Below are 7,880 nucleotides of genomic sequence, written 5' to 3' on the forward strand. Positions count from 1 at the left end.
GTTCCTTAAATTAAGTATTCAGTCTCTTAATATCTGATACAATATGTCAGCGCTGATAGGAGCTTACAGCTGTCTGAATGAAAATCCGCCCACATCAACATGTCTTACAACATCAGTGCTTCACTCGGAGAGTCCGTCAGGATAAATGGACTCATATCAGGGGCTCTAATTGGTGAAAAAATGCTGGTCATCTCTGCAGTGTTATTTGCTTTGTTATCATCTGGTCTCCAGGGATCATGGGTCTAAATGGGTCCCTGTTCACCTCTGGCATTCATCGAATGGCAGCAGCAATTATCAAGCTATTTTCTGTCTTTGCTCTGCAGCTCTGTGACGCACAAATGGCCAGCAGACGACGGGCAGGTGTGACAGACACTCAGTGACACTCCGAATGTTAGCAGCGCAATCTGACCACACACACACACACTGAGGTGAGTTACAGCATCCTTGTGAGTGGATCGAACCTGCTAGTATACAGTATGAATACTGTGCGTGTGCCCGAGATCCTTGCACACTGCACGAGATACTGTACCCCACAATGCAATGCTCTCGACTTGACCTTCCATTTCCAGTGTGATGAATGAACTGGCAATAATTCCAACTGTAATTTGATTGGACTCCTAAAAATAACAACATTCATCAGAACAGCCAAGTAAAAAAAAAAAAAAAGTGTCATCGTGTACAGTTTTTAATTTGCCCTGCTTCAGATGGATTTCAGTGTAGATCAATCCACCCTCATCAATACACGAGTGTCTCTTTAAGAGCAGATCAATGCTTCTGGAGAGGATGTAATCGATGAGGAAATGTGTACTGATTCATACCGAAACACCAGCAGCTGCTGTAGACTGATCCGAGGTCAGCTGAACACAACAGCTGTTGTGCTGGTCTGGTTTGCTGGCTTTAGAGGGGTTTCAGTTTGAATATCAGTTTGGACAATCAGACCAGCTAAGACCAACTTAAACCAGCTAAGAGCAGTAAAGCCACTCCGGCTGGTTTAATCTGTATTTTTCAGCAGTGTTTAAGGTTGTACAGTATTAGTGACGGAGACACTGATCTTGAGTGAAGCTGTCATTAGCAGCAGACCGCTCTTTGATACACTAATCGCTGTTGCGCGGTTAGTTCTGCTGTGGTCAGTCTCACATCACTTTATGACCTATTGATCAGATAAATGCCTGGTGGGGGGGGGGGGGGGGGGGGGGTTTGATGAGCACCCCACAGGCTGGAGGTTGGCATTATAACAGGCTGCACCATATCAGTGACACTGTTTGCTCTGATGATGAATATGTTGGTGAAATCGGCGGAACCGCAGTGCAGGGGCCCCAAGTCCAGGACAGGGATTTGCCAGCCACCAATCCAGGCATTTATGGATGATCTAATGGTGACCACTGAGTCAGAGCCTGGAGCTATATGGATCCTGAAGGGGTTGGAGAGCCTGATGGGATGGGCCAGAATGAGATTCAATCCAGAGAAATCAAGATCCTTGGTGCTGAAAAAAGGTTGAGTCATGGACAGGTTTCGGTTCTCCATCACAGATCCACCGATCCCAAAAAATATCTGAGAAATCAGTCAAGAGCTTGGGGAAGGTTATAAACAGTAGCCTTAAGGATGTAACATCAGTCAAGAGCACATGTGAGGAGTTGGATGGGTGGCTGAGGGAAGTTGACAAGACGGGCTTCCGAGGAAGATTAAAGGCATGGATTTATCAGCATGGGATTTTGACAAGGATCCTATGGCCACTGCTCATATACGAGTTTTCAATCTCCACCATCACTGACCTAGAGAGGAGGATCAGCCACTACCTAAGGAAATGGTTGGGGCTGCCAAGAATCCCAAGCAGCATTGCCCTGTATGGAAACACCTGCAAACTTAGACTCCCCCTGAAGTCCATTGAGGAGGAGTTCAAGGTTTTGCGAACGAGGGAGGTACTGCAATACTGTGAGTCAGCCGACCCAAAGGTCTCTGGTGTGGGGTAGCAGTCAAGACCAGCAGGAAGTGGAGAACAGAGGTAGCAGCGGATCAGGCAGAGTCACTACTACGCCATGGATTCCTGGTGGGGGCAGTGGCAAGGGGAAGAGCTGGACAGGGAACTTTTATAACTCCCCATTATGAAAAGGCACAGGGAAAGATGGAAACTCATCCAGGATGAGGTGAGAGAAGCAGTTGAATAGGAGAGGTCCAGCAGAGCAGTGTGAATGAGACAGCAAGACGCCTGGATGAGATGGGTACAAGTTGTGGAGAGAAAGATCACATGGTCTGACCTCTGGAGGACCGAACCACACCGTATCAAGTTCCTGGTCCAGGCAGTCTACAATGTCCTCCCAATAATTAGACTTAATAAGTGTCTGAGAAAACACATATGTGTATCTTATGCGTTATGCATATCCCAATATGTGTTTGACAGCCAGTTGAGTCTCATTAAATTTCAATGTGAATGTAATGAATCCTGTTCTGTGTTAGTTGCATCATCTCTTTGATATATGAAAAATAAAACATCAAAATATATCAGAATATATTCTATTGTATTATTTTCTAATTGTCTTGAAAATGCTTTGAAAATTTGACACTATCAGGGCATTTTGTAGATCCATTTGTGATAGATTTATGTGCTGGGTCTCTAAAGACTGGAGTATGTAATTACAGTACGTTTGGAGAAATACCCATGCATTGAAGGGTTAAGGAACAGACAGGGGCGGGTTTACGATTTCTGAGGCCCCAAACAACCGACCAAGCTGGAGCCCCATTTTGAAAATTTTTGCTTAAAAAATTACATAAAATGTATTTAAAATCATAATTTTAAATTCATCCTATCAACCATGGTAGCCAAGTACATTCAAAATGTTTAATGAAATAAAATTCTAGATAATGATTGCATGTTTTCCAGTTTTTTCAACAATATTACTATTGTATACAATAGTAATATATTCCTGTCTTATTTACTTTCACCTGGAGCTTATATTCTACTGCTGAGGCTGTATTTTATGTAAGCATTGTAGGCAACATTCGTATTGTAACAGTAAACATAAAAGGCACGGCGGCCCCTCAGCACACTAAAAGGGAAAAACATCGCCATTTATCAAGCGCTGAAACTGAAATAATCTGGAATCATGTTAAACATTGTAAAAGTCACCTCTTCACAAACTGAACTTGTTCTTTGTGACACCTGCACTAAAAACAATCTAGACACAACGACTGAAACAGAACGCAGGTGTCTCGACGAGCGTTTTTGAGACCTGAAGTTATTTTTAACTTTACACGGTGTCTAAAAATGTGCCGGTCCTGCGTGAAACACTGAAGAAACAGCGAGACACGGTACAGCAGGTATGGACGTTCATCCAGCATGTGTTTACACAGGAAAACAATGGAAAAACAGAGCAGACGCAGGAAAAAACATGTTCAGGGCGAACAGCCCCTAACTCATCCGTTTGCGCGTATCTGTGAGAGAGAGCGCGTGTGCGAAACAATTTCGGACGGCCCATATATATTTTCATAAATTACAAACCCGAACGCTACTTAAAAAAACTCAGCTGTCTTGACCCCAGTGGCTTCTAATGTGAACCGCTCCAAGAATTCTGACAACAGCGTATTCGCATGTGTACACAGAACATCATGTCACCCCTCAAGCATTTTTTGTGGAGCCTTCCTACCCGGGCGGGGGCCCCACGCAATTGCGTGGTTTGCGTGGTGGTTAAAACCGCTACTGGGAACAGACAGATTATTAGCATGATGTCACAGTCTGGTTTAGGTCCTCAGGGATGACAGACGCTATCTGGAGGAAACAAATTAGTTCCAGACAGTGAATTGGTTTACTCACAGATCTATGTGATTACTGCAGTGATAATCCATTAGTAATCACTAACACTAATAATCAATACCTCTCTTAGTATTTTTAATGAGTGTTTACATACCCACCAAAAAATAAGCTTTTTCAAAACATCTGACAAGGCCATGGGGGCTCTGAGAATCACTTGCTTGCATGTGAAGGAGCGTCTGAGACATGTAAACGACCAGTCATGGTTCGTTTTGTTGTTATGTGCCATCGTGTTACTACAATAATCAACACAGTCTCATTTAAACGGTCCGCATATCAGAGCCACGACGTGTTAAAGTGCTCCCCTGTTTCCTTCATCTCTCTCCTCAACAGTTCCCTATATCTCTTTACTGTCTTGTCTAATGATAAAAAGGCAAATATCCATCAAACTTCGATCTTACATGGTCTGCAAATATGTGGATATCTTGTTTAAACGGAGGTAATTCAGTCTACAGGTGTCCCATCTGCACCCAGTTCTGCTCTCCACCACCAGAGGTCCTCCTCATCTGAACATTGACTCTCTCACCACACTTGTTCACTATCACGCTGATTACACTCCCTGGCTATTTATACTCCACTCATTCTGTGGATCTTTGCGAAGTACTGCCAGTCTCTTAGCAGTTGTCATTTCTAAGCATCTATCACCAGCCTGTATTCCTGTGAATTACCATTGCTTGTTTTATTGGATTATTCTCTGTTGCCTGTCGATTTGGATTTGTTGAACTGTGTATTGTCTGATTACTTGGTTATTACCCTTGCCTGACTCGACTACTCTTCTGATTAAAACTCTGCTAATGAATCTTACTTCTATGTCCAAGCCTGATTCCTCACAGCAGGGCCGTGGGAAGATTATTTAAATTGGGGGTGCTGTAGTGGGAGGTGCATTTTTGCGTGTGCATGGGGTTTTGAGGGCTGCACATATCACTGGCATAAACAAATAGACTTTACTTAAAGGGATAGTTCACCCAAAAATGAAAATTCTCTCATCATTTACTCACCCTCATGCCATCCCAGATGTGTGTGACTTTCTTCCTTCAGCAGTACACAAACAGAAGAATATCTCAGCTCTCTTGGTCCATACAATGCAATTGGATGGTGACCAGAACTTTGAAGGTCCAAAAAGGACAGAAAGGCAGCATAAAAGTAATCCATAAGACTCCAGTGGTTTAATCCATGTCTTCAGAGGAGATATGAAAGGTGTGAGTCAGAAACAAATCAACAAGTCCTTTTTTAATATATATCTCCACCTTTGCCCAGCCCCGACCAGTAGGTGGTGAAATGCATGAACAATGTGAATTGCCAAAAAAAACAAAAGAAGTTTGTGAAAGTGGAGATTTGTGGTTAAAAGGACTTAAATATTGATCTGTTTCTCACCCACACCTAACATATCACTTCTGAAGACATTGATTAAACCACTGGAGTCTTATAAATTACTTTGATCAAAACTATCTTTAGATGTAGTCTGTGTCCTTCTCATCTGTGTCAGTGCTTGCATGTTGATAGCAGACAAACTGAAGAAGATCCGTGAGGTCTTATCCATGTGAATGCGCTTTAAAGCCACATACAGCAAAGCTTAAACATCTTGTTTTAGCACAGTGGTTGATTGACAGGTAGAACTTTCATCCTAGAAGTCCTTGGTTTCACCATGCACGTGCTTGGGGAGTTAAAAAAAATCTATCACATATCCACAGTTGTATATACACAATTATAACAGATGCTGTACCCCCTAAATGTAGCCCTAGAACTGAAACAAATGCAAGTATGACGAATAAAAATAGACCATGATGGAAATTTGAAAACTCTGTCCTTCAGAGTGATAAAGATTGTGTTCAAGTGCAACCCGTATGGCAAATGATTTGTTTGAAGTGCAGAGAACAGCATGGCCTTTCTGCAGTGATGTGGTCATGAATAATATGGGAAAACACAGTTTTAACATGACCATTTTCTCCAAATGTGTAAAAGCTTCAAGAACACTCAGTTCTTGACTCAAGATGAAGATGCTAAACATGACGACTGATGAACAGTTGATTCATCACTCTAGAAATAGAATGTCAAGCACGTTGCATTGTGGGATACAGTATCTCATACAGTATGTTCAGTTGTGTAATGCACATTTTAATAAATGCAGTAGATCCTCCAGATATTCTCATACTGTGCACAGAACACTTCATACTGCAAAAACAGAGTAAGTGTGCAGTCAGTATTAGAGCTGTTACTCACTGCTGCTTTTCTTTGCTCACAGACCAGTCACTGCACTTATTTACTGATGTGTATCAATCAGCCAATCAATCAATCAGCCAGCCATCCAGCCAGCCAGCCAACCAATCAATCAATCAATCAATCAATCAATTAATCAGTCATTAATTAATGAATGCCTGCTGCACTGTAGTATCAGCTGTCACATCAGTATCTTTATTTCCTGGGAGGCTAAAGGGGTTTTCAGTTTCCTCTGATCATATTCTGCATCAGTCTCGTGTTTCACCAGTAAACACACAGCTGTGCTGCTCACATATACAGGCTGAAACACTATATGAGGATCCATATGGCTCTATTTGAGTACACTATATAGTGTGGTAGACCCACCTGCTATAGAATACACAATATCACATGAACAACCCTTGGGAAAAATCTCATAAACGGTTGGTCAAGATTACGACCAAAGAACATATGTCATATCAATAAAATCTGAAAATACAGGAAACATAAATTGTTATCCTTTACCTCATATTATGCTAAAAAACAAAATTTTCCTGGCTTGTAAATCTAATGCACATACACGTTCTAGAGTTGATTGACAGGTGAGGTCTGTATCTAAAAGCTGATTGACTCTTTTAACTGTAAGGTGGGACTTCCTTTCTACATCCGTTGAATCTTGGTTGTTCCAGTTTCTCCCATTCATTTTAATAGAAGTGAACCGTCTCTGCTTCATCTGAAGGTTTGTACAGTAGAACTGGCAAGATTGTGTCATAACATCTTTTTACTGGTGTTACAGAATTGTTTTATGACGCTGCAGCAGTATTTGAGTGATTTGTCACATATGAACATGTTCAGAGTTCTACAGATGAATGTCAGTCCGGTGTGGAAGAATGATCTTAATGTGACTCGCTACTGAAGTGAGATATTTCACAGTAACATTAAAAAGACAAGACACAGCACAACTCATCAAGGATATCCACACACACACACACACACACACACACACACACACACACACACACCACACACACACACACACACACACACACACACACCACACACACACACACACACACACCCACACACACACACACACACACACACACACACACACACACACACACACACACCCACACACACACACACACACACACACACACACACACACACACACACACACACCACACACACACACACACACACACACCACACACACACACACACCACACACACCGCAACAACCGCTCCACTGATGATGCCATTGCATCTACAATACACACTGCTCTCTCCCACCTGGAAAAAAGAACACTTATGTGAGAATGCTGTTTGTAGACTACTGCTCAGCATTCAACACCATAGTGCCCTCCAAGCTTGATGAGAAACTCCGGGCTCTGGGCTTAAACAGCTCGCTGTGCAGCTGGATCCTGGACTTCCTGTCAAGCAGACGCCAGGTGGTTACAATGGGCAGTAACATCTCCTCATCACTGACCCTCAACACTGGAGCCCCACAAGGCTGTGTTCTCAGCCCACTACTGTATTCCTTGTACACACATGACTGTGTGGCAACACATAGCTCCGATGCCATCATTAAGTTTGCTGATGATACGACGGTGGTAGGTCTGATCACTGACAATGATGAAACAGCCTACAGAGAGGAGGTGCACACTCTGACACACTGGTGTCAGGAGCACAACCTCTCCCTCAACGTCAGTAAGACAAAGGAGCTTGTGGTGGACTTCAGAAGAAAAGACAGAGAACACAGTCCAATCACCATCAATGGAGCACCAGTGGAGAGAGTCAGCAGCTTCAAGTTCCTGGGTGTCCACATCACTGAGGAACTCACATAGTCCGTCCACACTGAAGTCGTTGTGAAGAAGGC

General features: G+C 42.8%; 1 protein-coding gene across 3 annotated transcripts in view; it reads left to right on the plus strand.

The window, feature by feature from the left end:
- The window catches only part of LOC127427809 (filamin A-interacting protein 1-like), an 81,285-nt gene that overhangs the window by 6,443 nt on the left and 66,962 nt on the right, over positions 1-7,880 (plus strand). For 2 of the 3 annotated variants that reach the window (XM_051675612.1, XM_051675609.1), the window contains exon 2: positions 324-428. The exons of the other annotated variant lie outside the window; for it this stretch is intronic. The gene's annotated coding sequence lies outside the window, so the exon portion shown is untranslated. The remainder of the gene's footprint in view (positions 1-323; positions 429-7,880) is intronic. 3 annotated transcript variants of the gene reach the window in all.

The sequence above is a fragment of the Myxocyprinus asiaticus genome, chromosome 37 (genome assembly GCF_019703515.2).
Source record: "Myxocyprinus asiaticus isolate MX2 ecotype Aquarium Trade chromosome 37, UBuf_Myxa_2, whole genome shotgun sequence".
Lineage (NCBI taxonomy): Eukaryota > Metazoa > Chordata > Actinopteri > Cypriniformes > Catostomidae > Myxocyprinus > Myxocyprinus asiaticus.